The sequence below is a fragment of the Schistosoma mansoni genome, chromosome 6, assembly GCF_000237925.1.
Source record: "Schistosoma mansoni strain Puerto Rico chromosome 6, complete genome".
Lineage (NCBI taxonomy): Eukaryota > Metazoa > Platyhelminthes > Trematoda > Strigeidida > Schistosomatidae > Schistosoma > Schistosoma mansoni.
Genome location: NC_031500.1, coordinates 15,208,971 through 15,221,854, shown reverse-complemented (window position 1 = coordinate 15,221,854; position 12,884 = coordinate 15,208,971).

Below are 12,884 nucleotides of genomic sequence, written 5' to 3'. Positions count from 1 at the left end.
TAGTTGTAGAGAACGGATGATTTCCTCTGTAGTCTATGACCGCTTGAAACCGTAAAGTAGTTAATATATTTACAATTTTTCGTAAGTGGAAGAAATAGATTCGATTATATCGCTAGTCACACTAGACTTTTAAAACGATGCTATTTACATGCTAATTATTATTCGCAAAAGGCCACTGAAAAGGTTTGCAATTGTTTTGAAGTCGCTTATAAATGTGCCATATTACAGGATGCATGGTATCTCTGCATTTTAAGTTACTATAATAAGTAAAGGAGGATTATTTTACTACTTGTCAACTATTCTTAAGTGCCAGCAAATCCTCATTGATGGGTTTTTATCTATGGTTTTGTCTGATTTCGCTAAAAGTTATGTTTGTTTCTGCAAATGCCGCGAAATTGTTCGTCTTAAATTGATATTTCTGCAGTTGTCTTACTTCATTACCACACTTAGCTGGTGTAAATAATTCGTAAGATTCACTTGGGAAAGTTTTTAATTTGAGAAACTTAACAGTAAACACAGAGAATCGCAGTCAGCACGTTATTAGCCTTCATGTTAACTTCTTTTGTATGGAATTGTTATAATAGGGACAAATAAGGATAATACCAACTACTATCTTATTGTCACTACTTCCAAATTTACTACACGCCTATTTAGACATTGAGGTGGTATTTTTACAGAATATTAGATCGCGTATATTATCATACTCTGTTAGGGTACGAACTAACCGTTATCAGCAGTGCGTGTTAATTGTCTCTGTGAATTCGTCTTTATACGACTGAGAGCTATCGGTATTCTAGTTTATTCTGGAGTAAGTGAAATCTTCTATAATAGCCTTAGCATTGAAGTTTACAGCAGATGCATGTATAAATGCATTAACAATAAAATCATTCACATTATTCGAAAAACCGGGAGCTCTGTTTATGCATCCCAAGAGAAGACTATAATTCATGGTGTTGATTGATATCTAGATCAAGTAAACTACTCAAGACACTGTCTTTAACTTTATTAGTTGTTAGGGCATCCAAAGCATATATAAGACAACTACCACCTCTCCTAGTTTCTCTATTCCGGAGATAGATCCGGCAGTTCCGGATATCTAATTCTGAATCGGACACTGTGAGCGAGCAATACGTGTATATGACAAGTATGAAAGTAACCTTGTCTTGTAATGGTGTAGTTCTTCAGGCCGAATGTTTATTTGGAAACGAACGTGTATTGATAGGTGGTAAGTTTGAGACGAAGTATGGAGTGTCAAAGAACGGAGAACATCATTATCGATGTTATTTATTTTAGAGATGGCAGTTTTAATAACTTCCATCCGAGTGACTTAGTTAATTGCTCAGTGAATTCATCCAAATCCAGCATAGTTGTAGAGAACGGATGATTTCCTCTGTAGTCTATGACCGCTTGAAACCGTAAAGTAGTTAATATATTTACAATTTTTCGTAAGTGGAAGAAATAGATTCGATTATATCGCTAGTCACACCAGACTTTTGAAACATCCGTCCGTCGTCCATCCCAAAATGTTTCAGTAGTATTCAGTGACTTATGACTCTCAAAATGCTCTAATGTAAACTGTTCCATACTATTGATATCTTTCCTATTCGTTTGGTTAACTTCGTTAAACCACGACTTTGTTAATGGACCCTAAATGCGTCGAAGAAAGTTGAAAGTAATGTTTCTTGGCATGTGATGGCCCATTTTTATAGCGACTGATATAGCAATGCGTTGTATATGACTCTGTCTAAATAGTGTAAAGGCGGCGAACCTTAAACCTCAACGCATGTTAATTTGGAAATTTAAAAATATCTCCTGAATGATTTGTCTAAACGTAAAAACAGTTAAAAATTGTTAGGTTTAATATTTATGTTCATAAAAACATGATTGTTTGGGATCAGCAGAATACGAAGTAATTGATCCTTTCTCCAAGGAAAGCGTGAACACTAGCCATTATATTATTATCCAGGATATACGCATGACAGTTTGAAGTACCTGAATTATAGTACAAATTAGGAATCCCAGAAATAACGCAATGTAATCAAGAAGTAATAGGTGAGCACGGACGAATGTATTGTACTCAGAATTCGAAATCAAGCAGCCATCAGGTACAAAGGAATTATTAGCCCATACAAACATCACAATACGTCACTTCCGTGCATTTCATACAACAGGCAGCACATTCACATATCTATGTATGCACATTCGATCAAGATAAAGGGTCTGAAAGATAAGTGGATGTGCAAGTATTTATCTCCTGGAGTTAGACGTAAATGGTGTGACCGAATGTACATAAACTTACGCTGAATTCAAACCTTACTTTGTATAGAGATTTCGACTCAATCTTATTTGAGTAACGAGCCACCCTGTCTATGTGACACAATTAGCGAGCAAATAAATGTATGCCAGAATTACATCGTTAATTAAATGAAACAGATCACAGAAGTACAAAATATTGGCACACTACTGTTTGAGTCCATTCACGTTGATGATTTCAATAATGCGTGTCAGTAATTTATGACATGGGAAATATTTCACAAACAGTCCCACATAGAAAGATCAGTCCTCAAACATAGAAAAAACCTGGCTTGATTAATTGTTCTACCAAATCTCAATGATATTTCAATGGCCAGGACTGGAAGCATATACAGAAGAACAGCTACGACATAGTGCTTATGGGGTAGTAAGATGTAATCGGAAGCTCTTCCCTAAACTATATTTACATAAAGCAGACTTTGACAAATATCTCTATTAGCGATTGTGGAGTAGTTTTACGATTTGGTGTAATGTGAATTCTGAGTTTCGAGCAAGCGAGTGATGGGTAGAATGTATTGATAATGCTTAGAGAACTCTAAGTAATGCATGTCCTAACCGGTTTCTCTAAAGACGAAAATTCTAGAAACTTAAGATGCGACGAGGTTGATTTTTTCATCAGTTTGAACCTCCAGCATTTCTGTTAATTTGTTTTAGTCCTAGTAGTTATGAGATTAATAAAGTAGTCCACTGGTTTTCACTTTTAGTCACTATGTAGTATCAGGTAACAACAAAAGACTAAATAACACCATCTATGACATCCCGACAGGAATTACATAAGTCGAAAGAAAATGACCATAATTCAATCTTTTATGTCAACATAAGGAAGACTCAAAAAATTATAAACAAATATAATCTATATAAGCTCAATTTTGTCACGAACGAAAATTATTTGATCGACTTTGTACTTAATAGTTCTAGAAAAGCTCACTAAATATTTTTCGAAAATTCTTCGCTTCAACCACAATAAAACTAAGCAACATGAATAACTGTGGCCTAATAGGTGGTATGCGTGAAACTGAAAGAAGTTAGATTTTATACTCGAATCCATTGTTATCGTTTACTCATCGATTCATAGGAGCTAAGATGTACTGTTACCATGAGCATTTCATGTTACCAGTGCCATAAATAGGACCTTGAATTGCATTCAAATAACCATTTCATGATGCGTAATGAACGACACAGCGCTGGTATGGTGTTTACAATTTTAAAATATCTCTGACCTGCTCAATCACATTTTACGTTTAAATTCAGTCTATTCAATTCCAGATTTAGTAATAATCTAAACTAAACACTGGAGTGTTCAACACTCGAGGTCTGGATGTATTAAGATCTCGCCATCTTAAATGCTTCTACGATACCAAAATACGTGTTGACAACGTTTTGCAAATTTATAACTTACTATTTCTTGTTATAATACATTAATATATTCGAAACTGACATTTTTGTTGAGAATAAAGACTGGAATATTTTAATACATGAAGTTTATTCACAAAACAAAAAGATGATGAAAGTTTTCCGGTATTTTATTTCTTAAAAGGAAGAGATTCCTTCAGTTTGTCAGAGAATTTCTTATGTCATAAAAAATCATTATGTCTACCGTCTAGCGAATTGTTATACCCCGAGACGATTTACGAATGGTAACTTTTAAGAACTATTTATAGACCAATATGATACGTATATTTCCTATTGTATAGTTGTTAAGCAACTAAACTATTCATATTCATGTCCCTCTTATTATAAGCTTTATTTTGACCTATTAACTATTATTATACCATTTACCATTCTTGAATTATGCTGTGTCCATTAATTACTGTTCCCCCTATTCACATCCACAATTAGCTGAATCTTGTACCAATGTTATTTTCTATTTTATTGCAGGATGTGGTCAGTTAGATTGGTATATAAACCCAGTAAATTTGAGAATAATGATTCATATTGCAGAGGCTGTTATTGGTGTTCTGGACTTAACTGGCTGGGCTAGGCAGATGGCAGGACTAATAGGTACTCAAGACTGCTCATACGGTTTTCGTGTATTATTGCTCTGATCGATAATTCACTGCTCTCCAATTGATGGTTATATCACTCATATATCAAGCAGGGAACTTACGCACTCAATGGATATAACAACTGGGCATGCATATACGCAGGCAATCTATATAACACAAATGAAAGCTATTTCTTACAGACCAACTTCATAGGTATCAATAAAAAGTTTGAACTTGATAGTTTCAATTAATGGAATATTGAATAGAGAGTTAATAATAAATATATTTTTATTATAACTCAATGAGTAGAAAACTTGTATTTTTCACATTTTGCTGTGAAGAAGCGGCTTACATTAAGTCACGAAACGTCGAAAATACAGCTTTCTTTACATTTTTGACATGTAACAGAAAGTACATTTATTATTAGGTCATTCTAGTTCACTAAAGAAATACAGACTACATTGTAAGCAAAGATAGATAGTGGCTAGAAGTGGAATCCAGTTTGACACGCGTTTCGTCCTATTTGGGACTCGTCAGCTGGATGTACCTGCATCTCAAAACTGATGTTCACTCTGGGAATCGAACCCAGTACCAGTCCTAAACACCAATGAGAAGATTGAAACAAACAATACTAAATGAGTTTACAGATTACATTGTTATGATCCACATGAAATTGATAATCGGTAGCTGATGATTTTGCATAACATCACTCAGAATTGTTCTCAATGAAACATACTTTCATTCTTCATCCTCTCTTAGATTTGAAACTCTTGAAATCTTCACATACTTTTTTCCCCCTTTTTATTGCTAATATTTTTTTCTACTACTGATATAGTTACTGTCTTCCCTTAAGATTCATTCAGATGCTTTTTTTCGCTCTTTTAATAGAGTATGAATACTTGAACCAATATACTAATGTAACACTCTATACATTGTATATGACTGACTGATTAAAATAAGTAATTATTATGGTGTTCAATATTCCTACATCAAAAAATTGTACACATTTCGAATAGTGTAATAAATTTTTTATTAACTGAATTCCTTTCTTATTATTTTATCCAAGTTTTGAGTAGAAGAAGAAGAATGAGACAAACATAAGAAGAATAAATAACAAATGGATAAAATTAGAAAAGAAGCCTTAAGTTAAAGTGGGTTGGAGACTTCTGGTAGGTGACCTATGCTCCACTGATTGAGAGGGGGAGGGAACAGGCGTCAGTAAGTAAGTAAGTAAGTAAGGTAATTTTGTAGTGAGAATCTTGTTTATGATACAGAAATAAAAATTAAATAAATACACATGAAGATACATAGATGATTCTAGAAAATTAAATATAAAATATTCTCAAATTATATTATGTGTATATATATATATAGGATCATTTATTCACTTGAGTTAAATACTACTATTATTGAAGGAGTAGTATAAATATGATATATTACGCCGAGAAATAGAGACAGACATAAGAAGAATAAAGAAAAATTGGATAGAAGTAGAAATGAGTGCGCAAGACAGAGTGGGTTGGAGAATGCTGGTTGGTGGCCTATGCTCCATTGGGAGTAACAGGCGTAATTAAGTAATAACCATGATATTGACACAACGATTATTACTACTACTATTACTAATAATGTTAATAGTAATAATAATAGTAATAGTTATAATAATAGTAATAATAATAATAATAACAGTAATAGTAATAATAATCGTAATTGACAAGCAGAAAATAATAAATAAAAACTGATTTGAGAAAAAAAATATATAAAAAAATTTTTTATTGATTTCTATTTGATTCTCATTGTTTAATAAATGAACATGGAAAGAAATAAGGGAGTAAAAGATAACCCAATAAAATGGATATAATTCACTTACTTTGTTTATTATCTTTGTATATATATGTAAAGATTGTACTGGAATTTATTGATTTATTTTATTCTTACTAATATTATGATAATAAAATGGTACACAAAAAAGAAAAAAATAATAATTTACTATTTATAATGAGAAAAAAATAAACAAAAAAAGAAAAAAATAAATAAATAAATTGAATAATCATTATTTGTATCTGAACTCTTTTATACACTGGATACATCAAATGATATTCAATAAAAGAGATAAATAGTTGAAGTCATGAGTCAATTGAAGCTAAACCACCATGGAAAACCTGGAAGAATTGGACGGCCGTTTCGTCCTATGGTGGGACTCCTCAGCGGTGCGCATCCAAGATACCTCCTTGTTAGATTAAAAGCTAGAACCTATCAGTCTCGATTGCGAGCGAACTCTTAACCTTTAGGCCACTGAGCTGGCCGGTATCCAATGATGTTAATGTCTAACTTCAACCAATCCACAAAATTGAGTGACATATCCACCATTGTGTTCAGTGGGTTACTATCTCACAATAGACCTGGTTGAACACCATTGATCACTACTTCTCATTAGAACTCCAGAAAATACCTCATGGAGGCAGTCACTAGTGAGCATATGATCATTATCAGAAGGGAGTTGATAGAAAAAAAATATACTGAATTATTATTATGATACCTAATTTATTACTTTTTTAAATTCAGATAGAGAATTTTGTTTACTTACATGAAATTTATATTTATTTATCGTTAAAGAGTAAATTAATTTAAGACAAAATTTTGTCACAACAAAAAAGATGGATATTAGTTAATAGTGAAATCCAGGAAGCACGTAGCGTACTATTTAGGACTCGTTAGCTGTATGTACATTCATTATATAGTTGATGTTAATTTATAAGTAGTATATCAGTAATAAATGATATTTGAATGTCTAATTTTTGTGCTAAGGATGTATGGTAGTGAACTCCAACAAATAAATGAATAAACTAAATTCTGTTAGATAATTTTAATCATCAATCCTTTTACATATTCTCTTTTGAGAAAATATTTATGGTAAAATGTTACTACAAAAGATGACACTTTTCTACCGGTTTCTCGTTAGTACAAGAGTGTGAGAAAGAGGTATACATTATCTATGGTTAAATTCTAATGACCAAATACATGAAAGTTAAAATTTAATCCATTCTTTATAAATAAATCTAAATGATAGTTGGTGGTATTGTGGTGTGATATACTTATATCCATATAAGTAGTGTATGGTGATGGTCAGACATAGAATGTATTTTGGCAAAAGATCGATAAGGAAAGGACAGGAATGAAGCACAATCGCTATGAAAATGCATGAACAATAATAATCAGAGAAGACAGACTGATATTTACAGAAGGAACAGTCAAGATTGAGACAATTGATTGTTATTTTGCAAATTAACTGTTTACTGTAAGGTTATCAGAAATTAGTGAGATAGTCTGTAATTTGTGCTTTAATCCATTCGATTGTCTCCACTCGTGTTCTTGGTCACAACAGTATCACCTCCTCAAGTCTGAATCTATACACAAGTTCGTTAATACAGCGATCGATTATAGACTATATCATTTTAATTTTATATACATGGTACCAAGAGGTTTCGTTATATTATGCAATAAATTTGTAAAAGTTATACACTACAATTGTTAATTTAAACATGATTTCATCATAATTTTTCATTATCTAACTAAAGTAACCGTTTAAAACTAGTAGAAATCATTGAACAACTTTTTCATTTTACTTAGAAATATATTTTAAGTATTACAACTCTACCTGGTAGTAAAATGTACTGCCACTTTTTGGATTTCATAGGTATTAAAACATGGTTAGATCACTTGGTAATTATTTTAGTAGTTTACATTCTTCCACTCAATCTACATTTGATACACTGCAACCCTACTGAAGTAGAACTAAAGATGACTAGCTATCTTTCAATAAGCAAAGGTCACTTTAATCTTCACAATATTCTGTCCAACAATTCGTAAATTCTGAAGGGGGGTTTTGCGGAGATTTTAATAATTCTATATAGTTGAGATCATGAATCAATTGAAGTCGTCCAGTGCTTCCAGGTTTTTCATGGTGGTCTAACTTCAACTGATTCATGGTCTCAACTATATAAAATTAATAAATTCATTGATAATCTATTTTTGTTGTTTCAGAGTTTCTTTTATAGGGTAAACTGTTTCGTCAATATGTATTTTCACCTTACTAGACAGATAAAATAACATTTGGATTGTACCGATACTACTAGTCTAGTGAACATAGACACCGGTTGGGGACAAACGAATGTATTGAAGCACAACATTACAGGCTATCTCACTAATTTCTGATAACCTCACAGTAAACAGTTAATTTGCAAAATAACAATCAATTATCTCAATCTTGACTGTTCCTTCTGTAAATATCAGTCCGTCTTCTTTGATTATTATTGTTCATGCATTTTCGTACCGATTGCACTTCATTCCTGTTCTTTCCTTATCGGTCTTCTTCCAAAATACATTCTATGTGTGACCATCACCATACACTACTTATATGGATATAACTAAACCACACTACACTAGCCCTACCTTAATATGAGTAGTTTACAACTTGGAAAATTTATTTACAGTATTATGCAATAACATATAATAGAAAACCAAATAAGCATAACAAAACGTCTCATTCCTTTAAAAACAAGGTGAATATAATCAAGCATCTTCAGAAATAAGGGAAATGGATAATAGATATATAACAACAAAGGATTAACTTAGCGAACGAAGCACTATGCATGCAAAAAGAACCAATGCTAATAGTGAATTAAAATTATTTTTTTTATTTTTTTCATTTATCTATTTTTCATATTCATAAATAACTATTCACATAAAGGGCATACATAAGTATAAAGTAGTATTACATTAATTGACTAAATATAGATTGCCTACTACACAAGTAAATTGTTTATTGGAACAAAACACGATTTTAGTAATCTGTTCACCTGCAGAGGACTTTCTAACGGTATGATCGAGATGTTTGTAAATCACTGAGTTATAAAATGGATACGTCTTCTAATTGAACGGTAGATTCGGTTTCTTAGTTCTTCTAGTAACCCACCAGGCTAGATCTACACAGCGACTTGAACATGAGAGAAAAGGCGCGAAATATGAAAGACACGCTTTACTCTAAATGTTCGTTTATGTACAGAAAATCTAGGATTTTTAAAGTATTTTAGATGACCTTCAATTTTGGGAAAATTCTGGAACGTTACTAAACATTGTAGCAGTATAAGTAATCATTCAATCAGAAACTCGGCATGTGACTTTTCACTTCCCAGATATTTCTGGGAAAACCTCTAGTATTTGCTGATTGGATAAGATGTTTCTCAGTGTTTTCAGAGCCTTTATTGGCTTTTTTCGAGGATTTGTCTGGATTTCCTCAATAAAACTTAAATGTTCGTGAACTCATTTGACTTTTATAGTTCATTTGTATCGTAAGTTTTACGTTATACATTAGGATTTGAAACTGGAAGTGATGATTTTGAAACACAAGTTCCCTTACAATTTCAGATACACATTATTTACGTAAACTAAGAAATAGGAAATCAGGGTTCAGGATTTCCTATTCTAAACTTTCAACTATGTAACATCAATACATAGTACACACAATGTCTAGTCACTCAAACCAATTGCTACATTTTATATGGTTGAGATCATGAGTCAATTGAAGCTAAACCACCATGGAAAACCTAGTGTAGTTAGGTCTACTTATATCCATATAAGTAGTATATGGTGTTGATCAGACATAGATTGTATTTTGGGAGAAGACCGATAAGGAAAGAACTGAAATTATGTGCAATTGGTGGTAAAATGCATGAACAATGGAATTAGAGAAGATGGATCGATATTTACAGAAGGAACAGTGAAGATTGTGACAATTGCTTGTTAATTTGCAAATTAACTGTTTACTGTATGGTTATCAGAATTTAGTGTTTTGTTCACTACACTGGAAGCACTGGACGGCCATTTCGACCCCCTTCTGACAATTGCAACATTGTTAATTGGTTGTTAAAATTGAATCAATACTAAAAGACTAGACAGATATGGTATTTGTCACTACTTAGAGATCACTCAACCATAAGATGATATTCTGAAGTATATGACTTTGAAAAGTTTGCAAACTTCATAATACTCAATATAATATGGATACTTATAGATATTTTGCCTAACTTGGCCTAACACTTTGATATCATATATAAATCACAGATTTTTTTTCTAAACATTACTCCTGTATTAAAATGAATATACACTTTATTTCATAGATATTTAACATAGATGATATCAGTATTCAGTAGAAAGAATCAACATACAGAAGTCAAATTAGTTATTCCACTTTTAACTAGTCATAAGCTAATCATTCTATATTAAAGATTCTCCTATTTACAAACAATAAGTCTGTTCTCATTAAAAATTAATGACTTCCAAATGTCAGTTTTAGTGAGAAGTAGTGATCAGTGGTGTTCAACCAGGTCTATTGTGAGATAGTAACCCACTGAACACAATGGTGGATATGTCACTCAATTTTGTGGATTGGTTGAAGTTAGACATTAACATCATTGGATGCCGGCCAGCTCAGTGGCCCAAAGGTTAAGAGTTCGCTCGCAATCGAGACTGATAGGTTCTAGCTTTTAATCTAACAAGGAGGTATCTTGGATGCGCACCGCTGAGGAGTCCCACCATAGGACGAAACGGCCGTCCAATTCTTCCAGGTTTTCCACGGTGGTGTAGCTTCAATTGACTCATGATTTCAACTATGAAAACTTTCAAATATATCTTTCTTTTTCTAAAAAACAAACAAGCAAACAAACAATTACCATTCCAAAGAAAACAAGTATCATGCAATCATATCATTTATTAAGTATAACTACCACCAGAACAAAATAAGAATACGATTTTTCCATGCTAGACTACTGAAAGCATCTGCTTGTATTAGTTAATGGGGAAGTATTCAGATAATCACTACCTGGATTTTCCTGTTACATCCTCTTAACTTTGTTTATACAACATCATATTCATCATATTGTGTAATTTATTCTTTATCTAATTAAAAAAATAGATTGAATAGTCACTAAGATTAGTTTTTTTATACGAACTTTCGTCTAAATTAGAACGAATTACTTACTTACTTACTTACTTACTTACTTACTTACTTACTTACTTACTTACTTACTTACTTACTTACAATGGAGCATAGGCCACAGACCAGCATTCTCCAACCCACTCTGTCCTGGGCCTTCCTTTCTGGTTCTATCCAACATTTGTTGGTTCTTCTCATGTCTGTCTCTATTTCTCAGTGTAATATGTTTTTTGGTCTTCCCCTTCTCATTTGGTCTTCAGGATTCCATGTGAGGGCTTGTCCTGTGAAGCAGTTGGGTGATTTCCTCAACGTGTGTCCTATCCACTTCCAGCGTTTCTTCTTGATTTCTTCCTCCATTGCAATCTGGTTTGTTCTCTCTCACAGTATTTTGTTGCTGATAGTGTCTGGCCAACGGATCCGAAGTATATCGTGTAGATAACTGTTAATAAACACCTTTATCTTCTGGATGATGGCTTTCGTGATTCTCCAAGTTTCCGTCCCTTACAGTAGAACTATCTTGACATTCGTATTGAAAATTCAGATCTTGTTGTTGGTTGACAATTGTTTTGATTTCCAGATGTTCTTCAGTTGTAAATATGCTGCTTTTGCTTTGCCGATCCGCACCTCCACATCTGCATCAGATCCACCGTGTTCATAGATGATGGTGACAAGATATGTAAGGGTTTTTACATCCGTCAAAGCTTCTTCGTCAAGTATAATTCGATCGGTTCATGTTGTGTTGTGTCGGAGAATATTGCTATTCTCTTTGTGTATGTTCAGACCTACTACTGGTGAGGCTAATGCTACACTGGTTGTCTTGTCCTGCATTTGTTGTTGCGTGTTTGATAGAAGAGCCAGATCATCCGCGAAGTCTGAATCGTCCAGCTGCATCCTAGCTGCCCACTGTATCCCGTGCTTCCCTCCAGATGTTGACGTCTTCATGATCCAGTCGATCACCAGGAGAAAGAGGAATGGTGAGAGTTAGCAACCTTGCCTAACACCGGTCTTTGTCTCGAAGGACTCGGTGAGTTGTCCTTCATGAACGATTCGGCAGTTTAATCCATCATAGGAATTCCGTATGAGATTGACTATCTTCTCAGGCACGCCGTAGTGTCGAATAAGCTTCCATAGTATTGTCCTGTCCACGCTATCAAAACTTAGAACGAATAGTTTCATAGTATTTGGGCGCTTTTCTTGGAAAAACTTTGACCAGATTGTCCAGGTGGAACGTTGGACTTACTTCAAATTCATTCGCTAAGATTTTACAAATATATTATTCCTATTTAATGTCTTATATCAACTCGGCGCTCAAATACTATGAAACTATTAATTCTAATTTAGACGAAAGTTCTTATATATCATTCTGCAATCATATCAAATTATCGAAGATAATGTACAACTGGTATAACCACTGAATTTTTAATCTACACTGTTTAAATCATCATGTTCATCCAAGAACGTTACGAGTCCAGACTCCAGATAATTCACTACGTTCACTAAAAGCAGCTGTTACAGCTACAAGAGTATTTCTTAGGAAACGTATTCATAAACGTTTTAAGATATTTCCCTGAAAAAGCTTATACCAGATTACCAAG